The sequence below is a fragment of the Lygodium microphyllum genome, chromosome 5 (assembly GCF_053477565.2).
Source record: "Lygodium microphyllum isolate KBCC chromosome 5, Lygodium_microphyllum_v1.1.10, whole genome shotgun sequence".
NCBI lineage: Eukaryota > Viridiplantae > Streptophyta > Polypodiopsida > Schizaeales > Lygodiaceae > Lygodium > Lygodium microphyllum.
Genome location: NC_141139.1, coordinates 155,593,148 through 155,611,312, shown reverse-complemented (window position 1 = coordinate 155,611,312; position 18,165 = coordinate 155,593,148). Strand labels below are relative to the sequence as shown.

General features: G+C 44.1%; 1 protein-coding gene across 4 annotated transcripts in view; it reads right to left on the bottom strand.

Moving 5' to 3' along the window:
- Nucleotides 1-13,710, bottom strand: part of LOC148036571 (uncharacterized) — an 84,886-nt gene extending 71,176 nt beyond the window's left edge. For all 4 annotated transcript variants that reach the window (XM_087678560.1, XM_087678558.1, XM_087678556.1 and 1 more), the window contains exon 1: nt 13,542-13,710. The gene's annotated coding sequence lies outside the window, so the exon portion shown is untranslated. The remainder of the gene's footprint in view (nt 1-13,541) is intronic.
- Nucleotides 13,711-18,165: the final 4,455 nt, after the last annotated feature.

Sequence of the window (18,165 nt, the reverse complement as noted above, 5' to 3'; positions counted from 1 at the left end):
TGCCACTTGGTTTGCCCATGCTTGACAGTTACTTGGAGCTTCATCTTCAAATGTATTTGAGCATTTTGGATCTACTGGGCATTACATTTGGCTGTCAATTACATGCTCTTTGAATGCTTTCAGGCTTATGCTTTACGGGTCTGAGATAGCTTGGGATTTATGTTCTGGATGTACCCTACTAGGATTTGGCATGTCTGATGCTATGTATTCGATGTATTAGAGCGTTGCTTGCTCTCTTTGCATCTGACTTTACTTCCAGTGGGAGCCTCTTGGCATATTCGGATGTACACACAGTTTTACTTACACTTGAGCTTGAGCTTGTGGGACAGTTACATGCATTTGCTCTCTTGAGAGCTTTATGTCTGCAGTCAGTCTGTAGTGGGCTGATTTGATACGCCTATTGGGACAAGCACCTATCTCTATCACAGGTTTGTCAGTTTTGTATGAATCTTGGATGGTTATGCATTGAGCTTCTTGCTCTCTCAGTTGTGCTTGTGCTTGGTCTCTTCTCTTACCCCGAGACCCATTACATGCATGACTTCTAGACCTATGAGATGTCTCTTACCTGACAGGTTGTTGGTTTGACAATTCTTGGTACCTTCTTGCCCCTTGACACTCACTATTGGATGTATCTTGTTACCTGGCAATTGCAGTGACATATGTATTAGTGATTGCTTCATTTTGGGACAGCTTTATATACTGCTGTCATTTATTACAGCAAGCTAAAATCTGCAGATTTTGAGCACTTCTATGAGGGTAATGCTTACTATTTGATGTTATCTTGGTCATATTTGGTGGACAGGTGCTTCTCTTGGTGATATCCATTCTTTCAGCCAGTTTTAACGGTGATTTTAGTACATTTTCTGCAAATTACGGCAACCTACAATTTTGTTTTTTTGCTTTGATTTGGGACAGTGTGGCTGGTCATCTAAAAGACAAAGCTGTCTTTAACATTGCCAAGTTGGATGATACCAACTATGGGTATTGAAAGTCCCAAATATGACAGGTTTTGGTGCAGAAATTGCAGATTAAACCCTTGCGTTTCAAGGGTGTTAAACCCGAGGATATGGATGATGATGTTTGGATGGAAGTTGATGAGCTATACAAGTCTACCATTATCTTGTCACTCTCAGAAGAGGTCCATCATAATGTTGTTGAAGATGAGAATCAGAGTACATAGGATTTATAGGAGAAGATTCAAAAGCTCTATGCGCAGCAGAGTCCTGCGTCACAGATGTATTGGCTGAAGCAGTTAATGGACCTTCGCATGAAGGAGGGGACATCCCTATCATCTCATTTCAATCAGTTTAATGCAATCATGAAGAGTCTGTTGTCACAGAGTATTGAGTTCAAAGACAACTTGCACCGGTTATTTCTACTTGCCACCTTGTCTGAATCATGGGATGTCTTTCATACGGCCATATGCACGAACAAGCTTGATGGGCTGAAAATCAAAGATATTGAGAGTACTTTATTGACTGAGGAAATCAACAGGAGAGACAATGATGCTTCCTGCTCTTCACATGCATTGACCATTAGAGGTGGCAGACATGGCAAGCATGATAATGATCATAAGAGCAGGGACTCTTAGAAGTCCAGGTCCAAGTCACGAGGTCGTAGTAAGTCTCGCGGACGGAAGTCTAATCTTACCTGTCATTATTGTGGGAAAGCAGGACATATTAGGCCGTAGTGCCATAAAATGCGCGATGATAAGAGCAAGGAAAAGGGAAAAGAAAAAGTACAGGAAAAGTCTTCTGAGCGCAATATTGTAACTGCAAAGTCCAGTGTGAAGATAGAAGAGGTTAATGTTATACAAGCCACTGATTCAAATGATGATTATATACTTAAAGCTTCTTCATACGATGCCTTATAAGCTTCTGAGATACATTCTACGTATGCGTAGTGCTGGCTCTTGGATTCAAGTGCGTCCTTTCATGTGACACTCTATAGAGATTGGTTTCATACCTATCGTACCATGTTTGGTTTTGTGCGTCTTGGTAATGAAAGGTCTCTTGATATTGTGGGCATTGGAGATGTTAGGCTACAACTTCCTTCTGGTAGTTCATTTGTTTTGCATGATGTACGCCATGTACCTGCGTTGACTCGCAGCCTTATGTCAGCTGGACAGCTTGATGATGCACGGTATTTTGTATCTTTTGGAGACTTTGCATGGAAAATTACTCGCGGCAAGCTTGTGCTTGCAAGAGGTGCCAAGTCTGATAGCCTCTATCCCTTACTTGTATCTAGAGCTACATTGGATCATGTTTTGTCTATGGGTTCTATTCCCCATGTATCCCTTTGGCATGCTCGTTTGGGACATATGTCTCTTAAAGGAATGAAAATGCTCCATGCTTTGTAGTATCTTCCGCCTTTTGACTCTTCGCATTTTGATTCTTGTAATCATTGTTTGTATGGCAAGCAGACTAAAAATACACATAAAAAGTCTAGTAAGAAACGCATGGGTGAGCCCTTGGCTCTTGTACACTCAGATGTATGTGGACCCATGCCCTGTCAGTCACTTGGTAGGGCAAAGTACTTTGTTACTTTCATAGATAATTACTCACGTAAGGTTTGGGCTTATCCCATAAAGAGAAAATTCAATGTCTTAGACACATTTCAGCGTTGGCGTGCATTGGCAAAGAACCAGTCTGGGAAAAGACTAAAATGCCTAAGGTCAGATAATGGGGGTGAGTATGTATCACGTGCTTTTAAGCAGTTTTGTGATGAGCGGGGTATTAAGCGTCAGTTGACCGCCCCTTACACCCTTCCCCAGAATGGTATGGCTGAACGCATGAATAGGACCATTCAGGAAAGGGTCCGTAGCATGCTTAGCTAGGCTGGCTTACCGCAGCACTTTTGGGCCGAGGCAGTTACTATTGCAGTACATCTCATTAATAGGTCGCCTAACAGTGGCATTGACTTTCAAGTTGCAGAGGAGGTATGGGCAAGCAAGCCCCCCTCTTATGATCATTTGCGTGTCTTTGGATGTGAGGCATTCTACCATGTGCCCAAGGACAAACGCAATAAGATGGATCCTAAAAGTGTCAAATGCATTTTCATTGGCTATGGAGATGTAGGAGAGATGGGTTACCGTCTATGGGATCTGCAAGCGCAGAAAGTGATCCGAAGCCATGATGTCATCTTTCATGAGGACAAAATGCATATGCAGCCTGAGAAAGTGATTGAGGTATGCAGAGTTATCTTTCAAGAGGAGCTACCTGCTCCCGTTCAGCCCGCTCCACGGCCCGCTAGACAACATGCAACATCACCTAATGCTCATGGCCCAAATGTTAGACATACTGATGTTAGACAGGATGTCGGTCAAGCAGCAGAGCCTGGGTTGAGGCATTCTACTAGAGATAAATGACCTCCTAACCGTTTTACGCCCTCTATGGATTATATACTGGTTACAAATGCACGAAAGCCTCTCACTTATGATGAGGCTATGCACAAGGGTGATTGTCACTCTTGGGAGAGGGCTATGCAATCTGAGCTTAACTCATTGCATAAGAATCAGACTTGGGATTTGGTTTCCTTGCCTTAGGGTAAGACGCTTTGCCATGCAAGTAGGTGTACAAGCTGAAAAGTACCCCTGGACACCCCAAGCCGGCATACAAGGCTCGATTGGTTGCTAAGGGTTTTAAGCAGAAGCATGGTGTTGACTTCGATGAAGTCTTTTCTCCTGTGGTCAAGATGACCACCCTACGCTTAATCTTGGCCTTGGTTACACAGCTTGACTTGGACTTCTACCAAATGGATATCAAGACGGCTTTTTAACATGGGGACTTGTATGATGAGATTTACATGGAGCAGTCTAAGGGCTTTGCAGACCCTGGCAGGGAACACCTAGTGTGCAAGCTAAAGAAGAGTCTATATGGCTTGAAGCAAGCACCTAGGGAATAGTACCATAAGTTTAACGCATTCATGCAGTCACACGGCTACAGCTGCAGTGCTATGGATCCGTGCTTGTACACGAAGAAAGCCCGTGACGGTTCTTTACAGATTTTGGTACTCTATGTGGATGGCATACTTTTAGCAGGGACAGCTATAGGAGACAGTGCAGACTGCAGCGGACTTCGCGGTGAACAGCATGTTGCATCGTCGAGGTGGAGACACGCAGTCCAGCGCACTGCGCCCGTGTATATATCTGCATATCTTTGTATTCAGCACACTTTATACAGCAGATCTTCATCTTCCACTGTCTCTTTCTCTCTCTTCTCTCTCTGCGTTCTCTCTCTCTCAGTCCTACGCTTCCGCACCGCTGCACTCTGACATGGTATCAGAGCAGTGTTAGAGGGCTGACTGAGCGCAGAATCAACCTGAAGAGGAGTTTCTATCGCGACACAAATTTGCGTTTTTTGCGTTTGAGGGCAGACAGGAGGGCTGCGCCTTGGAACAAGGCTGAAGCAAGTGTGGGCGTACAGGAAAGGAGTCCAGGTGGTGGATTTGCTGCTGTTTACTGCTGTTTGATGCGGAGGAAGTTTGAGTTTTCAGCCTACAAGTGCAGGTTTTGCTTTTTCATCGCCTCCGGCGGATGAAGAAGGTTCAGGACGCGGAAGAGCCTTAGCAGGCTGAGTTTTCACAATCAGAGGGGGCTGCTTTTGCGTTTGTGAAGGCATTACAGGTGAAGATGTCTACAGAGATTGACTTGGAGTTCCAGTCGATTATGGACCGGAAGGTGCCTGTCTTACCAGCTCTTCTTGCAGATCAGAAGCTCGACGGCGACAACTACCGCATTTGGCGCGTTATGATGTTGGCCATCCTTGAGTCCTATGATTTGGCGGAGCTGGTACAGGAAGAGATCGACCGGCCCTCGGTAAGAGATGAGTCCAAACTCTCTTCCGATGCTCGTGCAGAGTTGGCCAAGGCTCAGTCTCATTGGGACAAACTGAATGCCAGGATTCGTTCCTTTCTCTTTCTATCATGTACTACAGCCGTGATCGCTCACATCGAGCACTTGACAGTGGCTCGGGAGATATGGCTGGAGCTTGATCAGATGTACAATCGGATGACCCTTATGAAGCGGGTTTCTTTGGAGGTACAGATGCGGACCTTGTCCGTAAACAAGTCTTCTTCGCTGTGGGAGCACATTAACAAGCTAAGGCAGCTTCAGATGCAGGTTCAGAATGCGGGGAAGCCGATTTCCTCCGAAGACATGGCGATCACACTATTGTCCCAGTTGCCGCCACGATTCGGTACATTTTACTCTACCCTTATTGCTTCGGGGCGAGAGTCTACTCTTCGGTGGGAAGAGTTGGTTCCTATGGTCTTGGACCAAGAGGAACAGCTAAAGGGACAGAATGCTTCCAAGTCGGAGGCGCTGACAGGTCAAGCTTCTCAGAAGAAGGGGAAGGACCAAAAGAAGAAGAAGGGGGATAACAAGTCCAAGAAGGACAAGGACAAAGAATCCACATGCCATATTTGCGGAAAGACTAGCCATTGGAAGAAGGATTGCCCTGACAAAGACAAGAAGGACACCAAGGATTCTGGAGCGGTGGCTGCACCCTCATCAGCTGCATTTCTTCATCTAGCTGTCATTGAGGACGCTTCACCAAATGCTTCTGATGCTGCGATGACGGCTCCCCAGGCTCGAGAGTGGATCGTTGATAGTGGTGCCTCCCGGCACATGACTCCTTCATCAGATGGTGTTGCCCAGTTGCGACCCTCGCGTGGGCAGATTCTCATTGGAGATAGCTCTTCAGTATCTATTGCAGGTCGGGGTAAGATGCAGCTTATTCCAGATGGACGAGGTGGTGCCCATACCTCAGAGGTTTTGCATGTACCAAGCGTAGGGTATCATCTCCTATCAGTTCATAAGATTTGCTCCCTTGGCCTTTTGGTGGAGTTTGACAGTACTACGGTGCGAGTCCTTGATCGTGGATCGAGGAAGGTTCTATCATCCGGATATGAGGAGAACGGCATTTATAAATTGAAGTCTTCCACCGCCCTCTCTACTCTTCTTCTTACCTCTCAGTCACAGTCAGAGTTATGGCATGCTCGGTTTGGTCACCTGAACTATGATTATCTTCGGAGGGCGTCACATGGACAGCTTGTTAGAGGGTTGCCGGATATAGTGGTGAGCCAGCAGCCATGTGTCTCCTGCATTCGGGGGAAGCAGCATAGGGATGACATTCCCCACACAGCTTCGCGGCGGTCTACTTCACCGATGGAGCTTGTCTCTACGGATCTATGTGGCCCTATGAGGAATGAGTCCTTGCGTGGGAGCTCGTACTTCATGCTGATCGTAGATGACTACAGCAGGATGACATGGGCCTGTTTTTTGGCATTAAAGTCAGAAGCTTTCTCACACTTCAAGGATTGGCTCCTCTTTGAGGAGAACCAACCGGGCCGGAAATTGAAGACCTTGCGCTCCGACAAGGGCGGTGAATTTGTTTCTAATGAGTTTGCTCGGTTTTGTGCAGATAAAGGAATTCACTAGGTGTTTGCCAATACCAACACTCCTCAAGAAAATGGCATTCTTGAATGGAAGAACCGCAGTGTGATCGAGATGGCGCACACTATGATGGAGCACCGACAGACCCCTCAGGTTCTGTGGGCCGAGGCTGTGGCTACTGCAGTTCACATCCTTAATCGATCCCCTACTTCGGCCGTGGAAGGGATGACCCCGTTTGAGGCTTACTTTGGGACGAAGCCAGATGTTTCTTACTTTAGGGTTTTTGGGTGTGATGCCTATGTTCACATTCCCAAGGCTCACCGTGATAAATTTGAAGCAGCTTTCCGAAGACAGGTATTTGTTGGCTACAGCTCCCAGTCCCAAGGCTATCGATTGTATGATCCCGTCAAGCAGGATGTGTACACTAGCCGCGATGTGCGGTTTGTGGAGGTTCCGGCCATATCAACGGGTGAGAAGCATCCCGTTCTTGGAGATCCAAGGGAGAGTTGGGCTCCTTCTACAGTTCCACTGGAGCCCGTGCCTTTTGATTATGATTCTGTTTCTGACACAGAGTCTACTATTCCACCGGACACCCCTGTGGAGTTACCACCGGTGGATATTCCAGAGTCTTTTGCTGATGGAGAGAGACGAGGGGAGGTTCGGCCTCCTCCTCGATGGGCCCGTGACACACTCCGTGATTCAGGGATCGAGGGGGTTCCTGAGGAGTGGGGACCGCAGGATGGTCCGCGGCAATCACGGCGGCACCAGGCACATTCAACGGAGCTTGTATGCTCTAACTATTGTTTGATGACCCGTGTTATACAGGATCGAGAGCCCACCTCCGTGAAGGAGGCTTTACAGTCCGCACCATGGAAGAAAGCTATGGAAGCCGAGTTGGAGGCTATTGAGAGGAATGGCACTTGGTCACTCGTGCCCCGCCCCCCGAATAAGAAGGTGATTGGCGTCAAGTGGGTCTTTAAGACCAAATACCTTAGCGATGGTTCTTTGGATAAGCACAAGGCTCGCCTTGTTGCTAAAGGTTTTGCACAATGCCCCGGGATTGATTGTCATGATACTTTTGCCCCCACAGCTCGTATGGCGACCATTAGAGTTGTTCTTGCCTTGGTTGGCCATAAGAGATGGCCTGTTTACCAATTGGATGTGAAGTCGGCCTTCCTCAATGGTGATTTGAAGGAGGAGATCTATGTTGAGCAGCCTCCTGGCTTTGGATCTTCAGATGGGAAAGTCTACAAGTTGAAAAAGGCCTTGTATGGCCTCAAGCAGGCTCCGCGTGCATGGAACGAGAAGATCGATTCGTTCCTCCAGTCTAAGTTGGGATATCGGCGTTCCAAGGCCGATCCGCCGCTTTATGTTCACACTTCCGAGGATGGTTGTGTGCTTTTTGTCTTATATGTTGATGATTTGATTGTCACATGTGATGATGCACAACAGGTCCAAGAGACGAAGTCAGCTTTACATCGGACGTTCGAGATGACGGACTTGGGTCTACTCCATTTCTTTTTGGGCCATGAGATTTATCAGTCTCAGAGGGGGATCTTCATCTCTCAACAGCGATATCTACAGGAGCTCTTGGTGTCTTTTGAGATGGAGGATTGTCGGGCCCTTTCTACTCCTATGGATCCGAACTGGAAGGCCACTTTCCATTCAGCTTCTCCTATGGCGGATGCTTCCCGCTATCGTCAGTTGATTGGGTCCTTGATTTGGCTTCTCAACACTAGGGTTGATCTTTGTTTTGCTGTTGGGCTCTTGGCAGGGTTCATGAGTGAACCTAAGACGGTGCATTGGCAGGCTGCTTAGAGGATACTTCGGTATTTGAGGGGACGTCTGATTTAGGGATTCATTACCCCGCAGGGACAGCTGGTTCAAATCTTGTACTTGCAGGTTGAAGCGACTCGGATTGGGCCGGTGATGTGGACCACAGGCGGTCTACTACAAGTTACTGTTTTACCTTGGGTGCAGGTGTGATCTCATGGAGTAGCAAGAAGCAGCCCACGGTAGCCCTTTCGTCTACTGAGGCGGAGTATCCAGCCGCGTCTTCCACCACATGTGAGGCTGTGTGGCTTCGGAGATTATTGGAGAAGCTTGGGTGCCCCCAGACTCGTCCTACTTTGCTGCAATGTGACAATGAGAGTTGCATTGCCTTGGCACAGAACCCTGTTTTTCATGCCCGGACGAAGCACATAGAGATCGAGTACCACTTCATCAGAGAGAAGCTTCTGGATGAGACCATCACTGTGGAGAACTGCAAGACGGAGGACAATCTTGCGGATTTGTTTACGAAGGCACTTCCCCAGGCTCTACTTCGGAGACATTCCAGATCCCTCAGGCTTCTGCCCTGCCCAGGCTTTGAGAGGGGGTGTTAGAGCACAGCCAGGCAGGTCAGGCCAGTGCAGTCGGACTGGCAGCCGCAGTATGCAGTCGAACTGCACAGTCGGACTGCCACGTGGCAGTCCGACCTGTGCAGGCAGTCGGCTGCATTTAATGCAGCCAACAGGCAGTTTTCTGGCGCCCTCTTTTCCCAGATTTCTGGCTATAAATAGCCGACATCTCCAACAGTCTCAGACACTTCTCTGCTCGCAGATTACAGACCGGTGACACGCGCAGATTCCGTCTCTGTTCGCAGATTTCAGACAGGAGACAGTGCAAACTGCAGCGGACTTCAAGGTGAACAGGAGGTTGCATCGTCGAGGTGGAGACACGCAATCCAGCGCACTGCACCCGTGTATATATCTGCATATCTTTGTATTCAGCACACTTTATACAGCAGATCTTCATCTTCCACTGTCTCTTTCTCTCTCTTCTCTCTCTGCGTTCTCTCTCTCTCAGTCCTACGCTTCCGCACTGCTGCACTCTGACAACACTGACTCTGATTATGCAGGACATGCAGATAGTAGGAAGTCCACTTCTGGCTATGTGTTCACTTATGCTGGAGGGGCTATCTCTTGGATGTCCGAGGCGCAAAAGTGTACGGCCCTTTCTACTACAGAGGTTGAGTATATTGCAGCCACAAAGGCTTGCAAGGAGGCTATCTGGTTAGGCCGTTTGATTGTTGACCTTGGTATGACAGATGCTATACCTACACTGCATTCAGATTCTATGAGTGCCATTCACCTGGCCAAAAATCCGGTCTTCCATGCGAAGACGAAACATATTGAGATGAGGTATCACTTCATTTGCGAAGTCGTTGAGGACAAGTCTGTTGACCTTGTCAAGATTCCGAGTGAGAAGAATCCTGCAGACTCGCTCAAGAAGAGCCTCACTACCAAGCGTTTTGCCTTCCTCAAGAGATTGATGGGCATTGGATGAGATGACGTCTTTTTTCTCATCCTATTGTACATGTGTACATGTTGTACTGTCTTTTCTTTTTTCTCTCACTAGGGCAGATTCGCCTTTAAGTGGAAGGTTATTGGGGATAAAGGCGCCTCTACCTAGCCGCCTGTATATTACTACACTGACAGTACCCGCCACCACTGCACACTGCAGGTGGCGGGCGCGCGTCACAATCACTTATTCTTTATTCTTTTAGTGACAATTTGAATAAAGAAAGGCCCGACCACACATTATGGTTGTTGGAGTTCCCACTTTTGAGTCTCTCTCTCTTGGCTCTTGCTCTCCATCCACCATAGCTCTCACCGCCAAGCTTCTTCCTCCTGGGTTCCACTTTCCTTTCAATGCTTTATAGCATTTATTGCTGCCAATCAGCCAGCATTAATGCTAACTGACCCGGCATATTTTATGGCATTATTCATGCCTATATATTTTGGGCTCCTCCTCCTCAGTCTATCAATTCACTACCTAGAGGTCTCGTGGAGAGAGCAGTCAATGCCAATGCCCACACAACCAACGATTCATTGTTGTATGTGATTGTCTCATTTTTTATATAAGGATTCCGTTTTCTAAGCATATATAGGAGTTCTCATCTGCATTGTTTTATTTTCTCTTTTGTCTTGTGTTCAACAGTTTATTACAGCATATGTTTACGCTTCCATTAACTGCTCCACTTCTGACAAACGTGCCATCACTGCGATACTTGGACTTGAAGACCCATTTAACTCCAATGATCTTATGAGGAGGCTTTGGCACAAAATACCAAGTGACATTCCTCTCAATTGACTCTAGCTCCTGCTCCATTGCTTTTCCCCAATGATCATGTTGTACAACCTCCTTCACGGAGGTGGGCTCCCAATCTTGCATGACACGAGTCATCAAACACTAAATCGTATACACAAGCTCGGTGTGGTATGCCTCATTCCTCCGAGAATGTCGCGGGCCATCCTACGGTGGCTACCACTCCTTAGGGACCCCCTCAATCCTTGCATCACGAAGAGTGTCATGAGCCCAACGGGAAGGAGGCCAGATCTCGCCTCGTCGCTCACCATCTACTGAAGTTTCTGAAAGGTCCACCAATGGCTAGGGCACAATCAGTGAGTCCGATGGCTAAGAACTAAGCTCCTCATCCAAAGAAGAGTCCTCAAGAGGCACAAGCTCCAAAGGAACAGTCGCAGGCGCTTGGCTATCACCGAGATCTCCAAAAACAAGGTGTTCCTCACCCCCCTTTGAAGTTGGAACTTCCACGAACCGAACATCACAGCTTGTGTAGACATCCCGTTTAACAAGATCATACGATCGGTAGCCTTGAGACTGCGAGCTATAGCCAATAAACACCTATCGTTTGGAAGCTGCTTCAAATTTATCACATTGTGTCTTCAGGATGTGAACATAGGCATCACACCCAAAAACCCTGAAATAAAAAATATCTAGCTTAGACCCAAACTACGTCTCATAAGAGTTCATACCAAAAACAGAAGTAGGGTATTGATTAAGGATGTGAACTACAGGAGCCATAGCCTCAACCCATAGACACTGAGATATCCGACAATGCTCGATCATGGTATAGGCGATTTCAATCACACTGCAATTTTTCCACTCCAATATGCCATTCTCCAAAGGGATGTTTGTATTGGCAGACTCTTGGTGAATACCACGATCTATACAAAAACAAGCAAGCTCATTAGAAACAAATTCTCCAATCGTAAGGTCTTCAGTTTTCGGCCCAATCGATTCTCCTCAAAGAGCAACCAATCCTTAAAGTTGAAGAAAGCCTCCGACTTCAACTTCAAGGAACTAGCCCATGCCATCCTGCTGTAATCATCTACAATTAGCATAAAATACAAGCTCCCTCAAAGGGGTTCCGACCTCATCGGTCCACAAAGATTGGTATAGAAACAAGCTCCAAGGGTGCTAAAGAATGCCTCGAAACCTTGCCGGGAATAGCATCACGAGTTCGCTTCCCACTAATGCAGGATACACAAGGCTGCTAGCTCATCACAATACTCGGCAAACCTCAAACAGGTTGGAGAGAATAAGGCTTTCTATAACCATGAGGTATGAACTGAACAATAGATAATCCATCTCTCTAATTGGGCCCTTATGTGCCACAAGGCCCCAATAACTCAGGAGTGTGCTTCAATTTCATAGCATCCTCCCTGGACGTAGAATCTTTCTAGAATGGTTCTACTCATAATACTCTCTTGACAATCAAACATGCAAAGTATTGCCAAAAGTCTATTTTAACTCTAGAGGACTACTTGAGCCATCTTGACTTACATGGCTACTCACGGCAATGGCCAATAATCACATGTTAGAGGTGGTTACTTACTTAAATTCCCTTCCCATATTGTGATGCAACTACTTTATGAGTCTAGCATGTTAAAGCTACAAAGAATTAGGCCAAAATTAGTTCTCAAATACTAGCCCATCTACAATTTGAATTGAAATACGCCTCAAAAGTTTTGGTAAGACAATTGGCTCAAAGGGTCCTGTAAAAAGACCCCAATTACTCAATCATTCTTCATCCCTTTTCTATCAAACTTCCCTCCCAAACTACTCCAGCTCCCATCACCGTCATCCTCAACCCATCACCATCGGCCTTCAACTCCACCCCACACTGCCAAGATTTCCCAGGGCCAACTGTCCTACTATTATTTGGCAACCTGATTGTTACCCTTAGCTGTGATTCATGCTTTGAAGATATTGAACCATCATCTTTTAGGCAATGAATTCCTTATAAAAACAGATCATCATAGCTTAAAGTGTTTCAAGACTCAAAACAAAATATCCAACCAAATACGACACACTCCTATTGATTTGCAGCATCATCATGTTTTAAAGCCCCTCAGCCTACACCATCAAGTGGCAATGGCCTGAGTAGGCCTTTCTTTAGCGTCTACTGTTAACCTCCCTCTCAGCTCCCACTACATTGGAATTGGCTCCTTCCACTCCTTGAGCATTCATTGTAGCCTCTGCAGTTAACCTCCCTCTCAGCTCCCACTACATTGGAATTGACTCCTTCCACTCCTTCATTGTATTCATTACCTTACTTATTTACTCAGCGCATCGTATCATTAAATTCTCTAAGCATAATTTGTTTAAAATCTCTGTGCACTCTCTGTTATTCCTAGTGTTCTAACTTCTGATGCTAGGGCAATGTAAACTACACCAAGAGATGCCCCCTTCCTTTAACCGACCAGCCACAGGTCACTCAATGTGGAGCTTGACATATTAACAAAAGGACCATGTTGCAAGGAGGTTGTTAAAAAAGTCCAAACGTATGATTGTCTCTGATATACCAGTAGAAACAATACCCCCTTGCTAACAAAATCCAGACATATGAATGTTCCTGACATACCACTAGAAACAATAGATGTCATTCGAAAAGCTATTATTATTACATATGAGCGAACAACATAATCCTCGATATCATTACATGCAACAAAGATAAATCAGTTTCATAAAATGGCAGCCAGCAAAAGCAGCCATGAAATTTTAAAGGTAGCTTAAAATTAGTATCTTTTCTTCCAGAGTAAAAACCCCGTAATCACAGGGAAAAGCATTCTACGCCCCCTAAGTGATCATGTTCTTGGACACAATTTCCTGTTTCTGTGCATTAAGAACGGCCCGTTTATTTTTCTGATGCAATGAAGTTTACGCATGGAAAAATCCTGTGATGGAGACAGAAAACAACCGAACCTTGCACAACGGCAGCGCTTTGGGAGTTACGAATACATTCAGAAAATGCATTCAAACATAATAAATGGCAGACTGCAGGTTGCTTAGCTACACTTACACAGTGCAACGACTAGGCGGCTCGGCACTTTCTTTACCGGCAGCACGAAGACGATGACGATGAATTGCATCAAGAGAAGACAGACAAGAACGAAGACAACCTGCTCACAGTTTTCACTTGTGTGCTTTTGAAATACGGTGTAGCTTATGAGTTGGTTGGGGTATAAACGAAAATGACCATAGCCATCTACGGTGATAGGAGGGGTAGCATATCTATACTATTAGTTAAGGAAAGGTGGGGGCCAGGTGCCACGTGGCAGACCCCCACCTCAGCACCCGTCCCGCCCCCCCCCAAAAATCGCGCCCGCCCCAGCGCGAAGGAGCAAACCTAGGCGCGGAGCGCCTAATGAACGAAACTATGAGAAAGCGTTCAAACAAAAACTAGGTAGACACGTGTAGCTAAAGAATAATAACAAAAAGAACATGGTTTTTTCTTGTCCTAGCAAAACAAATTGTAGAATATTAAGATAAGATAAGATTATTCCAATGCCCATCCTTGTTAAAAGGTAAACTAGGCAGATTTTGCATACGTTTTGTGTTAATGTTCTCTCGGTGTTTCGCACCAACATAAGAGACTCAAGTATAAGTTATGAATGTACTTCTCAATTCAAAAGTGAATGTGCATGTATACAACAGTAAATCTCATGTATTCTTCCTCCCACATACACTTAGCCAAGATGTATGATTAAATATTGAAAGATTCTTCATTAGTAATCATGGTTTTCAATTGGGCCATTAACTATGCATTCCTACACTTTGACCTTAACCCTTTTTATGTATATAACAACTTATAATTGGTGTCAATCACTATGGTATGAAAGCTTTTTGAGCATGTAGAGCAATTTGCCCCTATCATAGCCCAACGTATGGACACTCTTGTCTAAATAGTTTGAGCTCTTGATGCACTAAGAGATCCCTAAGAGACTCCTATCCTTCCAAATCTTACATGTACCTTTTAAACTCTTATAAGTCATGCCTTGTGTACTCTTGACATTAAAAAAGTTCAAGCTATTGAACTCTTTGATTTGGAAACATTCGAGGAAAGGGCCAGATGTCATTATATCTATGCTATGTATATTGAAAGACCATTGAATGCCTTTTCATATAGACCTCCAATACCATGACTAACTTGTAAATAGGACCTTCAAATACATGGATATTAATAGCATAGCCAATTACATGTTCGAGGATCAACTTGATAATTTGTTGATAACTAATACCATGACATCCTTCAATCAATATCCTCTAATAAAGATTCTCCTCATGAGAACCATCACCACTATAATTCTTATCCGTGCTCTTGATCATCATTATTCAATGTTGACTAAGATGTAATTAAGACTAACACATGAATATTAAATTGCATTAATATGTTATACACATTAATATGTTAAACTTAACAATAATATTAATTTATTATGGTTTTATATTAATAAATCTCTCTCTCTCTCTATGAGCCATCCGCCTGCAAGGCTCGTCATGCCACTGGACTACTGGGTGCTCCAAAGGCTACCAACCAAGCTCACTTGCCTCACCTACCCTTTTTTTTACTACTACTTAATGCCAAGTCTCGATGATTGCATGCATAGAGAGAGAAAGAGACAGATAATCTCCTTCAGCTTGGCAAAATAAGGCTACATCAATTAGACAAACTTTCAATTCTTGCTCATATGTGTACTTATGGTAGCACTCACACACACACACATAGATCATGTATCAAATTTTGCTTGGATGAGGTTTGGAGTCATGTGAATGTTAGTGTGTTGATGTTAGCAAAAACATTACCCTTCAATACATGGAGAGAGAGAGAAGAGAGAGAGAGCACCACCCTGATGTATAGGTTTGGAAGTCTTCTCCTTCCTTTGGCTTAGCTTACCCTTATGCCACATAGGTTGGGTAGGTTTCTCCTTACTTTGGGATCACCAAAGCAAACCTAAAAATAATATATGGAAAAGATGTTGCCATATTTGGCACACAAGAATAGGTTATAAATTATCATATTTTCTTATGGAACTTTAAGAGTTCCTAATTATTGGAAAGTATAATTTTAAGGAATATATATTTACATAAAATGCATTCGAAGCTATGTATGCATAGCACTCATAAAGTTGCATTGTGTATGATGCACAAATCGGATGTTGTATGCGCGTATAGTGAACGTCGGAAGGTCCCCAAGAAAAAGAACTCTACAAAAACTCATAAAGTAAGAAGAAAGATTTGCACTACATGAGACAAAAAGACAAATTGAGCACAATCTCCCCCCATGCCTTTGTGAGCGTTTCACAAGGCGTGCATTTATAAATTTATTAATCTCCAAGCTCAAAAATAGCCCAATTTACAATTAGCATGCTTTTTGGCTTTTGTATTTGCTTTTGTCCAAATAAAGAATAAAGCAATTGGGCATCCCAAAAATCGGGTTGTGCCCAAATACAATATCTAATAATTAAATATTTTAACCGAGCATCTATGTGCATAAAAAATAATAAATGTTTGTCAAGTGCTTTAATAAATAAGTGTGCCTAAATAAATATTAACACCACGCCTTTAATTATAAGGCACACGCCCATCAAAAATGATAATTTCTTATAGGTAATCTGAATACACGCCATTGCCCATTGCTTCCCAACACCACCAATGCCTACTCTACTCATCAATAGAAGCATTCACAATTGTTAGAAAATAATAAGATAAAACCCACAAAAGTGAATATCTAGTAGTCTTCAGCTACAAAATAATCAAATAGGTTGGAACTTTGTCCTAACCTTAATTAAATACGAGTGTACTCTAAACTCATAAACATCTATTAATTTAAATATGTATTTTGTGAAATCACCGACTATGGAATCACCCACGTGCACATTAAATTAACATGACGCCCGAAAAGGACAAGCGTTCCCATCAACTTCTCGAACAAGAAATCCACCTTGTGTACGAGCCCCGACAAATAAATATAGTTTTATGGAATCCACCGCAAAACCTCACGAAATCCACTGTGGAATGCCTCTTGGCATCATAACCCTGGGGTGGGATAGCAAATTGTCCTCAAATTACTATTAGCTCAATGTGGAGCGAGCAGTGAGGGGTAAGCACTTAGGTCGCGAGCATGCATCCATTGGGCCTGGTGCGCAGATCGGATGTTGTACGCTCGCGTAGTGAATGCCGGAAGGTCCCCAAGAACAAAAGAACTCTACTTTTTGCACAAAACTCAAGGTAAAAAGCATGCACGACATGCACAAGAGACCAATTGGGTGCAATCTCCCCCCATGCCTTGTGTGAGCGCTCCACAAAGCATATATTTTATGTATTAATCATCTTCAAGCTCAAATAATAGCCCAAATTACAAAATAGCAAGCTTTTAGCTTTTGAGTTTGCTTTAGCACAAAATAGAAATAAAGCTAATGGGCGGTGCCCAAAGAGTCAGGCGTATCCAATACAATGTCCAAGTACAAATAACATAATCGTGCGCCCATGCGCATACAAAATAATAAATAAATATCCAATGCCTCAATAAATAGGCGCGACAAAATATAGGCGCCATGCCTAAGGTATGCGCCCATCAAAATATAAGTGATAAATCAAATACTCGCTATCCTCCAATGCTTTCCTCCGCCACTGCTGCTATCTCTACACATCAACTGAAGCATTCACAATCATTAGTAAAATAATACAATTAAACCGACAAAAGTGAATATCTAGCAGTCTTCAGCTACATAAATAAATCAACTGGTTAGAAATCAATCCTAACCTTAATTTATTACGAGTGCGCACTCTAAACTCATAAACGTTTATTAATTTAATATGCATTTTGCGGAATCACCCATGTACACACTAAATTAATGAAATGCTCGAAAAGGATAGGCGTCCCCATCAACTTCTCGCACAAAGAATCCACTTTGTGTATGAGCCCCGGTCAACAAAGTCTATGGAATCCACCGTGGCACGGAATCCACCGTGAAATATGCCTCCTGGCATCATACCCCCAGGGTGGGATAGCAATTGACCTCAATTGCTATTAGCTCAATGTGGAGCTAGCAGAGTGGGGAAAGCATTTAAGTCTCTAGCGTGCATCCATTGGGCTTCTTTTACAGGATGGTTCTTAAACTTGACTAGATATCTAGAATATCTTCGGCCAGTTCTAATGGTCATAAAGTCAGTATCTATGATAGCTTCAGGTTCAAATATTTCAGTCTCTTCCTCTAACAAAGGTGGGTTTTCATAAACAGGGTGTACAGGTAATTGGCCTCTAAAGGGTCGTAATAAACTAATGTGAAATGTGTTGTGAATTTTCCAGTGAGGTGGTAATTCTAACTTGAATGCATTGTCATTAATTTTATGAGTGATCTTAAATGGTCCATAGAATCTAGGTGCTAATTTCACAACTGGGTGTCTATCTACACTTTATAATCTACGTTTTTCTATTCTCAACCAAAGATAGTCATCAACTTTGAAATTCATTGCTTGTCTTTTTTTATTGGCTTGTTTGGTATATGATTGCTGGGCTTTGGCAATCATGTCTTTAACCTCATCAAAAATAGTAGCATGTATACTAGCAAGATCATCAGCACTCTGAATTCTATTTGATAAAGATGCAACAGGTGTAGACAATCTATAACCATAAATCACTT